This window comes from Anabrus simplex, chromosome 1 (genome assembly GCF_040414725.1).
Source record: "Anabrus simplex isolate iqAnaSimp1 chromosome 1, ASM4041472v1, whole genome shotgun sequence".
NCBI classification, from domain to species: Eukaryota; Metazoa; Arthropoda; class Insecta; order Orthoptera; family Tettigoniidae; genus Anabrus; species Anabrus simplex.
Window position 1 is genome coordinate 284,992,480 of NC_090265.1, and position 16,342 is coordinate 285,008,821.

The 16,342-nt window shown below is 39.2% G+C and overlaps 1 protein-coding gene across 2 annotated transcripts in view; it reads right to left on the reverse strand.

Moving 5' to 3' along the window:
• Positions 1-16,342, reverse strand: part of hfp (Poly(U)-binding-splicing factor hfp) — a 579,337-nt gene that overhangs the window by 161,755 nt on the left and 401,240 nt on the right. The window lies entirely within an intron of this gene.

The following is a 16,342-nucleotide window of genomic DNA, read 5'->3' on the forward strand; positions in this document are numbered from 1 at the left end:
AAGTTCAACCAATTCAATACATAAAAGAAAGAAATGTAGTAATTACATTCTTATTTAAATGGGACCAACTGCTTTTTCCACCTTCACTTTCACTCAGGATGCTTATAAAATAACTAATATTTTTAAAAAACATAACATGAAAATTTCTTTTAGATCTAACAATAGAAATCTTGATATCTTACACAACTCTAAATCTCTAAATAAGTCTAATGCTTTTTCTAAATCTGGTGTATACAGATTCAAATGCAACAACTGCAATTCCTCCTACGTCGGACAAACTGGCCGCAACTTCAATATCAGGTAGTCTGAACATGTCAACGCCATTCAATACAACAGATTCTCTGCCATAGGACAGCACATACAAGACTCCAAGCATAGTTTCACCAGTATTAACAATGGCATGAATATACTTAAAATCATTAACAAAGGCCCCCCTCTTAAACATGACTGAAAATTGCTTTATCCACCTTGACCAGTACTTCAACCCTAATTTCAATTTAAACGACATTTCTGAAAAATCCAATATCCTTTTTGACTTCCTAATTCTTCTTCTCAAAAATTCCAAATTCCAAAACCCCAATTCTATTTTCCATGCCTTACAAAGTTCCCACCCACATTTTCTACCTCCAATAACCCACCCTCCTAACCCACCCTAAACTACCCCTCCTTCATTTTCCCTATCTTATCCTTCCTCAATACCATCTAACTTCAATCTCGTTTATTTTTTCTCTTTTTTCACTATCACTTTTCCTCTGTTAATTTATTCTACCTTCTCTATTTATTAAAAAAAAAAAAAAAAAAAAAAAAATCGACCTTCATTTCGGTTCTCCTCTTTCAAATTTTAACTCTTGTCTTGCGCCTACGTCGACTACTTCAATCATGTCCTAATAATTTTTTCAATTTAAAAAATAGCGCACTGTGCATATAAGTTTTCATTTGTTTTCCGATATTGCGCTTTTTACTACATTTTTTCTCTTTACAATTGTTTTTTCAAGTCAACTGTTTTCCAAGAACTTAGCAGGAGCACAAGTTCTCATTCAATTATACTGATTTGCGTCGTATATTTTTTATATACGTACTTAACTTCCCGCAACCGAGACAAATATTGGACCTTCAAGACTTTCTCCACTCTACTTTGGCGTTCGAGACCGCAGCGCATGACCTTGAATGTGCCGCGCTGATCACCGGGAACTGGCGGTTTGCTTCTACAAATCTATTCGTCTGCGACTTCAAGTTTATTTATAATCTTCATATATTATTTGATAGTGTTGTGACTGTGCCTGACAGAGTGTGAAACTGACCCATTTCTCCAATATTCATAAACATTGTGTGATTTCGCCTACTTGTTTTTACGGCTGACGATGACCTAGACTAGGGTCGAAACCGGTCCCATTTAAATAAGAATGTAATTACTACATTTCTTTCTTTTATGTATTGAATTGGCTGAACTTCAATTATTTAATTTTTAATGTTAATAATTTCAATACGGAACAATGAAATTTTTATCTTTAAAAGTACCTCCTGCGAGTGGAATGCAGAGATTACATAAAATCAGTTTCATGGTCTGTATCGCACTTCAATAGATTCACAATTAAGTATTTATTATTTTCCACCTAGTCGATACAATGATTGTATCCTGGCAAGCTGAGATCCACCCTGATCAAATCCATGCTAGGGGCACTTCATCAAGATGTCAATTGATGCTTCCAAAGTCCAGCGGTGATGGGTATAGATGGTGGGGGCAGATTACGTCTGAAGCTGAAAACCCCTAGTTCGGACCTGCACGTAGGCAGCAGATGTGTGATGGTCATCTCTTAGACCCTGCGGCAACTCAGGAATTCAGTCCTGCATCTGTGTTTGGACAGGCCTATTTAGGATTACCACTGCCATCCCACATGGGAAAGGCCTTAGAAAAAGTGGGCTAAGCAGATTTTCCAGAACATTAATGATAACATATTTCGTTCCTGCCGATGAATCGTTGTTCGTGCTTCCTTTTTTCGTAAATAATCTTGGAACAAAATGTCAAGTTCATTATTCACTATAGATTTCGCTGTAATATCGAGCTTATCGTGAAATAATCAAATAGCGCTTTAAAATGGCCTTATCGCTTTAATTTGCGAACACAATATCCATAATTTCTTAACCAGAAACATATGATTCGTAAGGATATCGCAAAATCGCTTCAAAATATTTTTTGTCGCGTTTATCGTTAATGCGAAAAAATCATGCTTCTATGCATTGATATATATGCAATAGGCTATGTCATTGAATAGTTTGTATCCTTCTAACAAAAGAAAAATCTGTTTCTCATATTACAGTTTCTGAATTATGGGCAGGTTCAACATCACCCATACAATCACTTGCGGTAACAAAACCAAATGTTTGTGTTACTTGAATTGCCGCAGCATGGCAATCAGGTCCGACTGTTTTCACTTATATCACTGTTAACTTTAAAATTATCTTTTTTGACATGTTATTCACTCACTAAAGGTGCACCTCAGCTCAGCTTCAATATCCACAGTATACAATCCCACGATGTATACGAACGAAACAGCTGACCAGCGCTCGCGGAAGTTCGAGACCGTTGCATAGGCAACATCAAGACAGATATTAGCTCTTCTTTTATTTCCTAAGCCTTGTAGATTATACTGCATGTTCATAGATGCCTTATACACACTTCACTGCTCAAAAAATACAAAAATATCGCACAGATTGCAGAAGTATGCAGATAATGCAGCCGAGGGCTTTCGGGCGCTAAGGACCAGAAGGCAAAGTGAACAGTCAGGCGCTTTTGGGCGCTAAGGGCACGAAGGGGTTAAAAGGCATGAAAAAGATGAGAGAAAAATTACGATAAACTGTATAGGCTTTTAGGCTTAAGCTGTGTCAAGAAAATAAGGCGAAATTCTTTAAGTTTCAGAGAGAACTGTGCTCTACGTTATCAGAAGAAAATCGCAATTGTCTACTGTCCACATGCTGTTAAGCAACACTCTCTCACAGGAATTGAGAATGACTTTCGATAGCATTACTGCTATACAGGCTGAACGAAAATTCAACCACGTGTCATTCAGACAGAAATCAAAGTTCCTCCATCTAACTCAGAAACAGGCGGTCTCTTACACGAACACGGATGCTAGTGAAACTGTCGTCAATCTTTCCAAGAAACCCTTGGACGAGAACCAAATGGCAGTTCTAGCTAAAGGTCTTAATTTCGCTGTCGCTCCCTCAAAAATTCCCACTGAGGAGTTGATTACTTCCTTGAGACGGCCATCCAGAAACTACCTAACCTAAGGATGAGGCTGAGGAGTTAAGACAGAAATGTGCGAGACTCATAAGGTACGCTGTTGTACCCGCGCCCAATTCAACAAGAGGCGAAAGGAGAGTTCTGAAGGAACTTAGAGATGATTCTGAACCAACCATTCTCTCAGCTGATAAGGGTAATGCGACAGTGGTTAAGGACACTGATGGGTAAAAGAATAAGATCTCGGCTATATTGTCTGAGCCTGTTTACAGACTGAGCTCACGTGACCAAACCACTCGTGTGACTAATGCCACCATGAAACTCTTAAGGCAATCTTCAATTCCAAAAGAGGAAGCTAAACATCTGTTCCCAAGGGATGCAGTGCCACCGAGATTATATGGACTGCCTAAGATCCATAAAAAAAATGTTCCCCTCAGACCTATTGTTAGTGTGTTAGGTTCTCCTACGTATGCTCTGGCTAAATACCTAAGCAAATTGCTTCAGCCAAGACTAACTACAATATATTAGACCTTAAGGAAGCTGTTAAAAATTAAATAACTGGAAAGGAGGTTCAACCTATTCAATACTCAAAAGAAAGAAACGTAGCAATCACATTTCTATCTTTAAATGCTTAAGGAAGCTATCGATATTAGATAAAATTGCGCCCCGATTGGTTTGTTTAAATGTAGACATGAGCTGTGCGAAGCATCTGTTCAGCTCTTCCTGTTGGTTTGATTTGATTAGGACATATTAGCATAGTGATGGTTCTATTAAAATTTGGTTTTAACACATGGGTGACGGGCCCCGAGAAATCTCGTAGTACGCTCGCCAGCGGTAGGTGAATGGTCCCGAGAAATCTTGGTTTTATTCACGACATTGTTTTCCGTCTTCCTGTGACATCTCTTGACCATAATATATTGAACTATTTCGGACTTGCACATTGAGTAGAATAAATCGTGGATGTATATCTGCCACTTTTCTTTTATTCACGGCCTCTTTTATTCTTTGATTTAGTTTTGAAATGTCGACTTTCTTTCTGCCGGTTCAGTCAATGACAAGATGGAGCACCCGCGGAATATGGTGTTAGCTAACGACGATATTTTAGACGAATTATGTGCCGGTAATCGTTCAAATGGATATACTGATATTGAATTAGTGGAAACTGAATGTGAGAGTGATTGTGGAATTGATATTCAAGCCTCGCCACGCCGTAATTTACCTAGTGTGCTTATTTATTTGTGATCGACGACGACAACGATGTAAACATGAATGATGTGTTAGGAATTGACGCTGAAGATGGTTTTGTAAAGGCAGATCCACCAACTTTAAAGATAAAATCCTGACTGGTTTAATATTTATGCACATTTTTATAATCAAGTGCACCTTAGTATGCTTAGTAGAAAAATGTCTGGTCCACAGGGTATGTGACATCCGGTCAGCAATGTGTTAAAACTATATCAACATCTATATCACATGATATATTAGGACGTGTTGATCGTATTGCATGCCTGGATGTAATTAATATTACAGCTGATGCACTCACATTCAGATCAAGTGTACTTAATGCATCGTGACGAATTCGTAGTTACAAGTAATTTATTAAGATGCATTAAAACATTCGAGGATAAATCTGTCAATATAAGATGTGTTCTATGTAATTGATGAGCTAATTTTTCCGGATGAAACCAAAACTCTGTGTTGGTGCCAATCCTAGTACATTTCTCAATTATTATACCTTTTGAAGATTTTAAAAGTGAGGTTATAAAAAGTGATAAAAGGTATTTATTTATCTGTGAAGGAAGATTATATTCTCTTTCTTAAATTAGAGGACAAGGTATCAACTGATATAGGCCTACTGTCACTTACAGTACGTATTTACGTTGCCAAGGATTTGGGTGTTAAAGTGCTTTATATGAAAATGCATATGCTACCAGAGAATTTAAAATTGATTATCTGAAGTGAAACAGATATAGCAGTTTGATGGATCATTATCAGAATCATTGTTATGAGAGAATTGAAATTCACGACAAGGTTATGTTTCTAACAAAATTCTTGAACGAGGTAGGCTATTATATTTCAAAGTGTATGGTAATAGAAAGGCCATTCAAATAAATGTATTTCTAAAACAAGTACTGATTTATAGGAAGAAGAATTATGGTCTGGAATAATTTACCAAGGGAGCCCCTACTATATCTACACCAATTAGATAAATTTCCAACTTCTTTGAAATCACTTAAGGAAAGACAAGATAGACAATTGATACGTAATCTGCCATTTGGACAACAGCCCTAAATTTGGATTATTGGTGATTAATTAATTGACTGTATTGAAATGCACCAAATATTCTACTAGGACTGTTATTTTAGAACACAATCCTACATTTTACATATTTCCTTTACCGGACTAGTTCATAGAAAATAATTAAATTTTGAATTATTCACATATTGCTTACCTAAATACTGTATAGGGTATTTCTAGATAGTATTGGTCTATTACCCAAAGTAAAGTATTCTGTTCGTTATTATTGATAGCTTAGCAATTCAATACGATAATCAAAAGGTTATGTTTATGTACCACAGGTGTGTTAACATGGAACGGATGTATCAGCCATGTTGTTTTTGTACTAAGGTCTGGTATTATTGTAGATGGTCTTGCTTCAGCAACACATAGGACGTATTGAATAACACGTCAGGGACACACTGTATTTCAGCAACAAGCTATCAACCATAACTCTTCAACCTAATGCACTTTTGGCGAGTTTCGATGTGGAGTCGTTCATGAAATTGCCGACTGAATCGGTCATGTCTCTCATAGAACACCTGTTTCCTGAGGACATTACTAAACTGTTTTACCACTGCATGACATCCAGCTATTTCTTGTGGGGTGGGAATTTTTACGAACAGACGGACGGAGTAGCTTATGGAAGTCCACATTCGCCCGAAGTGGCTAATTCCTTTATGGACCATTTTGAGGAGGCTATTAGTTCGGCGCCCGTCAAACATGATATGGTGGAGGTATGTTGTTGATGCATTTGTGGTCCGGACAGAAGGTCCTGAGAAACGTCATCTATTACTAAACCACCTAAATCAACATCATCCTTTAATTAAATTCACTATCGAGATGGAATTGGACCGATTCCTTCCTTTCTTGGATATTCTAGTAAGAAAGAAAACGGACGGCTCCTTAGGACATACCATCTATCATAAGCCTATCCACACGAATTGCTATCTTCATACAGATTCTCACCACCATACAGCACAAAAACAAGGCATTCTCACAACACTTGCCAAGAGGGCAAGATGAATTTGTGAGCCATCAAATATCCAGGAGGAGATGGACATGCTCAAAGTCGCGTTAAAGAGTAATGGTTACAGCGATTTGCAGATTCATGGAGCCCTGCATCCCAGAGAAAAGACCATGCAAAGCTCACAGAAGGAAGAAGTGAAGGGAACTGCCTACTTGCCTTACATTCACAACACCACAGATTGAATTGCCAAGGTCCTCCGCAAACACAATATAAAAACCGTGTTTGGCACCGCCACTAGAATAAGAAATGCAGTGAATTACATTCCCATTTAATAAGTAGAAATGGTACTGGTTTCGACCCTAGTCCAGGTAGTTATCAGCCGATTAAAACATGAAAAACAATGCATAGGAAAAGGAAATGAAAGATCAAGTACAGTCCAGTTCAGTAGAAGAGGCAATTCCAAGCAGCGCTTCGACCCGCCACTTTGACCGCCTTGCAAGCTGCTCTGTGCCGTGCGGCCTTGGATCAGCAGACTGCAACAAGTAGCCTCTCTGCGCTCAGAACAGATCACTAATACGCCAAGGTTTGAGTCACTGCTGTCCTCATGTCCGGCGATATAAAAATGAACTGGGGGTAGACACTGTAAATCTCAGAAGTAAAATGGAAGTCACTCAAAAGAAAACAGTGCGCAATTCTCTGAGCGGCAGCATGGCACATGCAGCGCTAGGCAAAGTCCCACAATGTTTACGAATAACGGAGAACGGTTAAATGAGCCAGTTTTTAAACACTGTCAGGCAACAAAGTCACATCACAATCGAACACATACGAAGATTATCTGCTTCCTAGGACCAATGCTACTTTCTACAGCAACAACAACAACAACAACAACAGATCCTGCAGCGTAACTACACCTGGCGAAGAGAATCCTTTCCCCAGTTCGATCCCTACTTTCATTCCCCTTTCCCCTCTTTTCGCATCATCTTTCAGGTTGCTTCTTCTTATTCGACTTTTATTACCCTTTTTTGTACGCTTAATACCTATTCATACGGTTTTAAATGTATTTCTAATAATCTATATTGTAAATGTGGCACGTTTTCTTTGTCTTCTAAGGTTTCCTCTATATAATTCACTATCAATTACTCAATTGCGATTTACTATCTTGTTGAGAAATGTTTAATTATTCATTTATTTATTGTAAAAACATATCTTATTTATATTGTTAACCTTCGGTTTTCTCTTGTTCCTATATTTTTCTCTTGGCCTAGTTCCTTCACACTGCGCGTTTCTCTCATTCAATCATTATTATTATTTGTGCTTCTTCTTCTACAACTTGTATGCTTAAGCTATATATTAACTAATTCTATAACTATATTATCTCAGCATCCTATGTCCATTACGATTATACCTGAGGTAACGTGGGGTATACGAAATTCCCTGTACTTGAGGTGAGGTATACATCTGCAAAACATGCCGGTCCATTGGTACCCAGCAACCGGAAACCTAGGGAAGCTGGATCCCATTTCTTCATGCTGCGCATGTTGCCAGGGAATTGAACCTCTCAGGGAGGTGGGGGACCACCTTGGGACGGGCGACTTCATTTAGAAGCCATGCCCGGAATCATCCTCTCCGAATGCCAGCCACTCCGATCAGGGGTCTCTATAGGCGAACCAAGCTGCCAAGGCAATACCCGTCTTGTTATAGCCGATACCGTCTAGGGTCCGATGTTGGACGATGCTTAATACAGGATGAATGAAGCAATGAGCACTAGGACTCCCTTCCTCAAGTCACCTGCAACACCATGTACCCCATAGTGTGTACAGAGCACTAAATATAGAGAAAAAATATTAAATAATCATATGTCCTTCTGGCATTCGGCTATACGGGGACCTGTGTTGTCAGGCAGATATGACTGCAAGGCTACATGGTGCTCCCACCCGCAAGATACCTGGGTGGTCACAAATGCGAGCTTTTGGGCCTAACCTCACTCGTAAGAGGCCCAACTCCGAGCAGCACGCACAACAAAAATTTTGAAATGGTTTACAACTAACCCTCAAAAAAAAAAAAAAGAACAGACAATGACCACATGACCCTTTTAGTCCCCTTCGACAACAGGCAGCGATTACCTGTGAATGTATTCAGACCCTCCCATCCACAGGAGGTCAACACATTACAACAAACCACAATCCATCCCTGCGCCTAGGTTGCCTTTTTTGCCGCCTCTTATGACATTCAGGGAATCTTCTTCTTCTTATGGCGCCATCTCCCTTTGAAGGTTGGCGATCCAATTCATTATGATTAGACGTGAAACGGCAGCACGGAAATTTCCGTTGACACATGTCCATACCACCGCCACAAGTCTTTCAACAAGGAATTCCTCCGTCTTCCCACAGATCTTTTCCCATAAATCTTCCCTTGAATGATCAGTCGGAGAAGTTCATATCGTTCACCTCTCATGATGTGCCCGAGATAGCTGAGTTTACGCTCCTTGATGGTTATGAGAAGCTCTTTCTTGTTTTTCAAGATGGTGAGGACTTCATTCGTCTTCCTTTCTACCCAAGATATTCGGAGTATTCTTCTGTACAAGTACATTTCAAAAGACTCAATCCGCTCCTCCAATAAAGGGCTGAGCATCCTCTCTTCAAAACCATACAGAAGGACAGGAAAGACATAACATAGCACTTAAACTCTCAGCTGAAGGTTGAGTTCTTGGCTGGTGAATAAGGTCCTCATGGTATTGAACATATTTTTTGCTTGTCCAATCCTGGATAAGACTTCACATTTTGAATCACAATGCTGGTTCACCACAGTTTCAAGATATTGGATGGAAGATACTTGCTGGACAATATTGTTGTTGATGTAAAGGGAGGCCTGTTTTGGTGTTTTGGAGAATATAATGAGCCTGGTCTTGTTAATGTTCACTGGTTTCACGATGCTGTTTGTAAAGATTTGAAGATCACTAGGGTCGCTGGATAACACAATCATATCAGCAGCAAATCGGATGTTATTAATGATATAGCCATGGTCTTGATGCCTAGATTAACATCTTCCATAGCCTCTCTGAACACACCTTCAGAGCAGATGTTGAAAAGGAGTGGGGACAAGACATCCCTGGCGGACACCTCTTCGTATAACTATGTCCTCAATAGTAGTTCCTTCTATTTTGACCTCTGCCGTTTGATTCCGGTACAAATGAGTAATGATACGAGGATCACCAACATCTACACCAGTAGATTTTAAAATCTCAACAAGTTTTGCATGAGATACACAATCAAAAGCTTTTCGGAATAATATAATATTAATATAATAATAATTACATCTAGAAAAGGTACATCAATTAATAATAACTTATGACGGAGCACATTCATATCCATATCCATTCATATCCAAACATTCAAGGGATAAAAGAGTGTGGATGATGCGCAGAAATACCTTTAGTACATGGGACATTAGGCTGATCATACGATAATCATCACAATGAGATATACGCTAGCCCTTTTAGATATGGTGACAAAAGTAGATCTTAGCCAGTCAGATGGAATTCTACCACATTTATATATTGCGTTGAATAATGTAGTTAGCAGCTCCAATCCTCTGCCATGGCCTTCAGCAATGAGTTTGAGAGTTTCCCCATGAATCTTGTCTGGACCTACAGCTTTTCCATTCTTCTGAAGTTTGATTGCATACAGAATTTCTTCTTGGGTTATATTTGGACTTGTTTCGCTGCCTTCGCCAATAAAAGGTGGTTTGTCTGGCCTTACATCGCTAAATAGGTTTTCAACATATTCTTTCCAACAGTTCAACTTGCCTTTGACTCCTACCAAAAAGGTGTCATTGGCATCCCTCAGCATAGCTTTACATGGCCTGTGATATTTCCCTACAAGTTCTTTGATCTTCTTGTGGAGATTAAACAAGTCACGTTTCTCTTGGAGAAGTTCTATTTCTCTGCATCTCTCCACGAGCAGTAGTTCTTTTGCTTCCCTACACTTCCTCCTCACTTGGTATTGGACTTTACTTACATTTTTCACTTTCTGTCTTTGGTCCATCCACGGCTATTTTTTTCGAACTGTTCAAATGTCCTATGTCATTTTCTTGGGTGTCGGTGAGTATATTCTTTACTGTAGTCCATTGTGATTCAATATCCTCTGTTTTTCAGTTGTTTATTGTTCTCATACGTTCTTCAAGCTTCAAGCTTGAGCTCGAAATAAAGGGTTTGTCAAGGCTCTTTGTATCAATGCCTGTAGATCTGTCAGAGCGTATGTTCTTGATGAAACAGTGAAGTGTTAAGTCCATGATGACGGGATTATGAGCTTTGAAATCAACAAGGACAAGAGTTACATCCCCTTTCTTTGTAAGGGAGATTGCCTGCTCTAGAATGGACTATAATTCTTTGACTAATTCGTATTCCTTATAGCCAGTTGGAGTATAAGCCTGGATTATATTCATGGAACAGTGGGCAGTTTGCAGTTTAAGAAACATTACACGCTCTCCAAAGGGAATGAAATCGATGACAAGTCTTCACCACACCAGATGAGAGGAGCACAGCCACTCCATACAGATGTTGAGAATTGTTACCACCAGAGTAATACAGAAATCCATGATTAGTTTGTTGTGTTTCTGACCCAGGCCATCGAACTTCACTAACGCCCAAAATCTTGATTTCCAAGCGTTGCATTTCTGATTCAAAGTTTGCAAGTTTCCCAGCCATATATAGACTTCACACATTCCATGTGGCGATTCTTATTCTTTTGTTATAAATTTGAAACTTATCACTACTTGACCTCCAGGGGGGATGCTTAGCATTCTCTCCCAACTTAAGGGGATACCGTGGATGCATTCTACATGTGTGTTTCCCACCTGCAGGGGGTGAATGGAAGTACAACTAAAGCCATTACCACTTCTGTCCAGTCTTAATCGCATTGACCCACATTTCAATTACACTAGAATCACAACGATAACCCATTAAGTGGCTGAAACTAGTCCCAAGACTCATGTAATACTATTTATTTAATACATTGTATTGAAAAGGTGGACCCTCTTGTCAACTTATTTCTTATTATGAATTCTCACGATAAACTTCTACTGTATTAATTAACTAGGGTGAAATTCTAGAATGGGAATGTACCGTATTTACTCGTGTATTAGACCCCCCCCCTGGCTTTTCGAGACGAAGAAAATGAAAAAAATAAATCTCGCCTATAAGACCCCCAACGTAATTCGTCAGAGAACGATGACGATTCCGCTTCGAAGCGGATACAAGTCTTATTGCAGCACTGATGACATTGCACAAATTTGTGAATAGTTTCGTCCGTACGACCTATGCAATGAAAAACGCGTCAAATCCATGCGTTACATCTGTGTTTCGTAGTTAAGAAATGTCCACCTCTTTAGCGTAGGTCTACTGCAGCTCTGATGACGTCGCACAGATAGGTGAATAGGCCTAGCTTCGTGTCCGACCCGCACATTGCGAGCATGCATCAGTCATGCTATATGTCTGTGTTTTGTAGTTAATAATGTCCGCCAGCGTAATAGTTAGCACAAGAAGTTCCTGTTTTCCGGGGTCTGACTTCGATTCCCGGTACTGTACTGCCAGAGATTCACGAATGGCAGGAAGGTTGATATGCGGTAAAAGCGGTACATGTAACTCCCCTCCACTGGGGGTGTGTCTAAAAAGAGCTGTACCACCTCGGGATGAGGAAACGAGTTTACTTTAGTTGAGAAATATTCGCGGTTGTTGCTATTTATACAGCAGGCGAGATCATTAACAAAGTGGTCGTTTAACATCTCGTAACTCGGGCCAATATAGGTAAATATTTGGAGAGAAGTAAGTTTAAAACGTGATAAAAGCTATTCAACTAAAACGATTGTTTTACTCGCCAACGTACCTAACAAATAATAATAATTTTATGTCCCCACGTACTTTAAACGATTTTCGGAGACGCCAAACAAAACATGCCCGGGTATACGTTAATAAAAAAAGAGACAACGAACGTATAAAATTAAGCATTATGATAATAAAACGCATTACCGCCACACCTGTAGATATCCATAAATACGGCATATTTTCCTGTTATTTTTTTTTTCATCGAACTTTTGGCACTATCAGGGCGATAATATACAATACCTAACCTAAACAATGTGGTCTGTCTTATCTCATGGACAGCTGTTTACGCAAATGCTGATGTGATAAATGTAGAGAACAAGCATGAAATATACTTAAAAATAAGGGTCTGTGTTTCAACAGCCGCAGTTATCAAAAGAATGTTTCCAGTTACTATGTATTACATTCGGAAGTACAACTCATAACATACGCTAGTTATCAGCTGATGGTTTGGCATGCCTTCTACAGCACGACTTTATTCGGAAGGAGTGGCTTCTGCTGCATATACACCAACTGCAAATATCAGAGACCATCTGGGAATAGATTTACACTGTTTAGACTCTATAGTCGGGAACGAAATTATTTTTGAAAGGTTCAAAAAGACGGGACATCGTGTGCTCTTGATTGCAGTGCATGGCTCAAAGAGAATGAACAATGAAGCATGGCTGACGCGACTGACGAGAGATAGCAGTGAAGATGACGTCACTTAGAATGCCGACACGCCGGTAGCAAGGCAGGGAAGTTGGCGGCGCAAGGCGATAATTCAAATGAAAGCAGTGATCAAGTTTACTGTGTGGTAGGCCTTCTGCTGAACTGACAGAGACAAATGACTGGCCATCAAGTTCTTTTGCATCAATATTTAATTATATGATAACACGATACCCTTATCCCTTTCTTCTAAGGGATCGAGTATGAAGTGAGACGAATCTTCGTAGCGAGTTTTTACGGCCGTATGCCCTTCCTGACGTCAACCTCACCAGAGGCATTAATGAGATTTAACGAATGACGTGATATGAGTAACTAAAACGGACTTTTATATGTACCGTAGGCCTAAAAGTCGTGTTCACCATTTTTTGTCTTTTTATGTTTAGAAATACTGCCTTCCGATGAAAATAGCCAGTATAACTTAAATACATTTAAAGTTTGTTAAATAATAGTATAGAATGTTTACACGTACAATTTTTAGCTCTTTATAACCTAGAAGTCATGTGTTCGCTGCACAAAATTTTGACGTTATCGCATATTGGACCCCCCTTCATTATTTTTGGCTGTAAAAGTGGGGAAAAAAGGGGTCTAATACGCGAGTAAATACGGTATATCCTCTTATTTGATTTCAGTTTGGAAGAGAAACTTCTAATTGTGATTCAAGTCTGTAAATATAAATGGTTACCATCATGTAAGAATTATTTGTAAAAATCAAAGTAAGACTCTTAAAGCCCAATCTTTTTAATAAACCCAACTCTATTCGCATAAAAGTTACTTTACTGAGCTCGATAGCTGCGGTCGCTTAAGTGCAGCCAGTATCCAGTATTCGGGAGATAGTGGGTTCGAACCCCACTGTCAGCAGCCCTGAAGATGGTTTTCTGTGGTTATCCATTTTCACACCAGGCATATGTTGGGGCTGTACCTTAAGTCAATGGCTGCTTCCTTCCCAGTCCTAGAACTTTCCTATCCCATTGTCGCCATAAGACATATCTGTGTCGGTGCGACGTAAAACCAACAGCAAAAAAAGTAACTTTGATGTAAAGTAGGTTTATTAACGTTACTAATTATTGCTTTGAATGATTGCTTGGAATTTGCCGTTTATCATTAAAAAATATTACAATTTCTGCATTTAACCCTCAGGAGGGGAAAAGCCTACTAATTTATTAAATAAATTTCTATTGAAAGACTAACATGTTCTTTCATTCTGACTTTCTTGCCCTCAAGATATTGGGGCTTGGTCCATTTTACTCTGTAGATTATAATGATGTTATATGCTTTACGTACCACTAACTACTCTTTCACGGCTTTTGGAAACTGTCTGAGCCACTCAGCCCGGCGTGTAGATTATAGAACTATTTTCCACTGAGCATGTTTCTACGAACACTTGTCTTTGCACTGTTCTATTTCAATTTGGTTAGCCCCTCATGTCACTGGGCCATCTTGAATATGAGCTGTGCCTCTATTTTAGAAGTCTTGATTCTAGTGAAAGTCAATGAAAATACTCGGATCCTTCTCGTAATCATATGATAAAGCATCAATTGCATCACATGGAAGTTCCCTCACCATTTACGTGACTGTTTGTTTTTCTGCGTTAAAACCAAACCAACATAACCTATTATGTCAAATTTCGAACTATTATACTCTCCCTTATTTCTGATGTTGAAACTTAACACCAATCTTCAGCCTATACTACCTGGACGTACCTCTGGTTTGCAAGCCACTTTGTTTGAAGTCTCCAAGAATCAGTTATACCACCAACCAAACAGTGTTCTCGCCAGGATAGAGAGAATGGGGGATCTTTTAGGCGAGTAAATTCAGAATAACGAAAGCAATAAAAACTCCAAGGCATCCAAAGGCATTTACTGGATCACAGACCTCAAGCAGTTCTTGAATTTTGCACCAACTACAATAAATGGCATTGTGGTAGGTCAGTGTCCATTCATCTCTCTTTTGTATAACTGAACTCTTTAAGAGTTTGGAGGGCTTTAATGGAAAAAAAAATGCAGATTTTAGTAAATTTATTGCAAATGTAAAAGAAATGGAATTAAAATTAAAATCTTGTAATTGATTATTTCTTCACTGTAGTGTTAAGAAGCCTAGATTTAAACCATGATCTGCCTTTGTTGAAGGGTCATCAGCAGCCACTACAGTGATTGTACGTTTGTGCCTTCATCCACCAATTCAGTGTTTGCTGACATTGTTCACTACCTATCAAGTGGTTTGGGTTTGCCCATATGTGCTCGAAGGCCTATGGATAAATGCCAGCTATTTAACAAAAGGGCTAGTTTCTGGAGAAATACAGCAAAATGTAAGGTACAAAAAAATCTATCGTTCATGGCTTACATACCTTCATTATCATATGAACAAGAATTTTGTTGAAATGTTAAACACCGTATTACTTATATATTAAACCTAATTCCATTTTCATTTTAACAGACACAATAAGTAAGGGGGAAGTGAGAAAATACCTTAGGAACGTTAGGTCTACAGAACGGTAATATTTTTCTTTTGTTAGTGGCTTCATGTCACACCGACACAGATAGGTCTTATGGTGACAATGGGAGAGGAAAGGCCTAGGAGTTGGCCGTGGCTTCCATTAAGGTACAGCCCCAGCATTAGCCTGGTGTGAAAATGAGAAACCACGGAAAACCATCTTCAGGGCTGCCGACAGTGGGATTTGAACCCACTCCATCCCGGATGCAAGCTCACAGCCGCGCGCCTCTAACTGCATGGCCAACCTGCCCGGTAACATAATGGTAAATGCTGGGCACAACTTTTAGGCCTACACATGTTTCATAACGTAATGAAGGCCACCACATAATGGCCGGAACACAGTTTTCTGCTTAAAATTTGGGAGGAAATAATCGAGGAGATAATCAATAAATTCTTTACACGAAGGCGCCTTAGTAATGCTTTACCTTACACCTCTCCCATTACATCAAACTCCCCTCAACCTCCCATCCTAGTCGGTCCTCAACAACCTTCGAGGACGTCACCCAGTTAGCTTTAACATTTGAGGTGGAGCGGTTGACATAGGACAGGCAAGAAGGAGAGTGACCAGATAGGCACTCAGTTTACATTTCAATTGAATTTTTCTTTAGTTCACTCATATTTTTTTTTTTGTTTAGGCCCATATTGTCAACACACAATCAAGTTAAACTTGCGTCATCAGCATAACTGCACCATCTTCATCTATTCAAGGCCACTATTTTAATGTGGCATTATCACACTATTTTATGTACTACATGCACATAATTTTATTCGTACAGCCACT